Source organism: Triticum dicoccoides, chromosome 1B (genome assembly GCF_002162155.2).
Source record: "Triticum dicoccoides isolate Atlit2015 ecotype Zavitan chromosome 1B, WEW_v2.0, whole genome shotgun sequence".
NCBI classification, from domain to species: Eukaryota; Viridiplantae; Streptophyta; class Magnoliopsida; order Poales; family Poaceae; genus Triticum; species Triticum dicoccoides.
The window spans coordinates 134,038,459-134,040,858 of NC_041381.1; positions in this window are offsets into that span (position 1 = coordinate 134,038,459).

Below are 2,400 nucleotides of genomic sequence, written 5' to 3' on the forward strand. Positions count from 1 at the left end.
ATATATCCATTGCCTCAATAGAATACCCCATTGTCACCACGGGTATCAACATGCAAGACATACATCAAGTGATCTCAAATCCAAATATACAATCCAGCATACGAAAATTCAAAGAGCAAGACTCAATTCATCACAACAGGATAGAGAGGGAATAACACCATATGATTCCACTATATTAACAAAGCTCGTGGTACATCAAGATCACGCCCTATCAAGATCACGAGAGAGAGAGAGATATCAAACACATAACTACTAGTACATACACTCAGCCCCAAGGGTGAACTACGGCCTCCTCGTCATGGAGGCAGCGAGGATGATGAAGATGGCCTCTGGTGATGATTTTCCCCTCCGACAGGGTGCTGGAGAAGGCCTCCAGATGAGATCGCTTCAGTAAAGAGGCTTGCGGTGGCGGCATGAAAGTTTTAGGTTTCTTTCTGGGGTTTTTTGGATTTATAGAATTTTCAGCATTGGTTTCACGCTAACTAGAGTTACGAGGGGCCCACAAGCTTGGACGATGAGCACCCCCTAGGGCATGCTGGGTGAGCTTGTGGCCGCCTCGTGGGTCTTTTGGTCCTCCATCGAAGCTTCGGGGGTCTCTTAAGTTACAAAAAAATCACCATAAGTTTTCGTGGCATTTGGACTTCGTTGGTATGGATTTTCTGGAAAACCAAAAACATGCAGAAAACAACAATTGGCACCAGGCACTAGGTTAATAGGTTAGTTCATGAAAATCATATAAAAGTGCATCAAAACCATGCAAAACTCATATAAATTTGGCATGAATACTTCATAAATTATAGATACGTCGGAGTCGTATCGCAACTATACTAAGTTTGCAGGTCAAGAAGCGGGGGCCTATCTAGGCGTACCGATCATAAATGAACCAAAACCTTTTCGTTATTTTGGTTTAAACAACTGAGTTCCTTATGATTCAGATTTCTCTATGTTCCTCGAGGACGATCAAGTTTAAGCTTGGGAGAATTGATGAGTGTTATTTTTACACTCCTCTAACCCGAGTTTAAACCGAAATATTTCATTAAAACTGAGATATCCGCTCTAGTATTGCTACCAATGACTAATGAATGCAAGCCAACACATGGAAATGAGTAAAGTGGAGATAGAGGGGATCAAGCGGGAGGCGCACCAGAAGAAACCGTGCAAAAGACGACCTTACATACCATCGCGTCCGCTCGTATGTGCGGTAATATGGCGTGACAGCCAAGACGTCTGATCCACCTGAACAACCTTTACAAAGGTACCAACGCCAAATGAGCAACAGAACATCATAGAACAAGTCAGTCATCATCATCATCTTCACCATAGCCATCTCCATCAAACCTAGGCGCCGCCATTTCCCATCTCCATAGCCACAACCTTCACCACCACCATAATTCTCAGCAATCTAGTCGTACTTGTAATGTATATCACACACGTCATCCATTGTAAGACATATTATCAATCAATCTTCATGATGTGCTCTTTGATGAGTTCTTCGTGTGATCTGATATCCATGTGTGGGTAGTTTCGCAAGGTCATGGTTTGAGGCGAGGGCCTTGCAACCCAATTATTTGTTGCAGGGATCAATGGACGGACTTAAAATTAATGTCTCATATGTGTAGCATAAAATTGTTCCGTGGTTGTCTCTTTCCTCATCCGTGTTCTTCATCCCTGCAGGTACCCAAGACCATGGAGAACGAGCCATGGAGAGGCTAAGGGCAAGGAGACTGTGAAGTGTTATTCTGAACACCATTTAGTAAGGTAATACAGACTGTACCTCTGGGATACAAGAGGTGTAGTCGTTAAACACACAATGCTTTTGTATGATTATTGCAATCTTAATTATCGAGGCAATCTTGCATGACGGATAGGGCCTTTAGTTGGGCAACCGACTCTTGATGCAGGATGCATGCCAGTCAAGACGTAATTTGGACACATCCCCCACTTCGATAGATAGCAAACACATCTCGATGGATGACTTCCATAGCACAAATAAAGATTATTTTTGGTCCCAACACAAATATATGGTTGTAAGCATAAGTCCTCATACCCATGCCTAGTTTTATTATAAGTGTTTTCGGTGTCAGCTTGATTTACGATCCGGTCAAAAAGTTGGAATTAATTATCTAGTAAAAGCTTGTTTGAGACCCTAGCTTAAAGGGCACCGGCCTCTCGTGGGATCGATAACTCATGGTCACCTCTAGGGTAAAAAGACAAGAATCCTTTCTGCTCCATTTATAGATCACTAAAGGAAGTCATCATGCTCGGGGTCTGAGGCATTGGAGTCGAAAAAGATGGTGGTTGTGTCGTAGAAGGAGGTGTCAAAGTCAAATAATATAGTGGTTGGTGTGCAGGTGGCTGCAATAGTGCATCGGTAATGTTAGGTAGGTTGCTCGGGGTCTA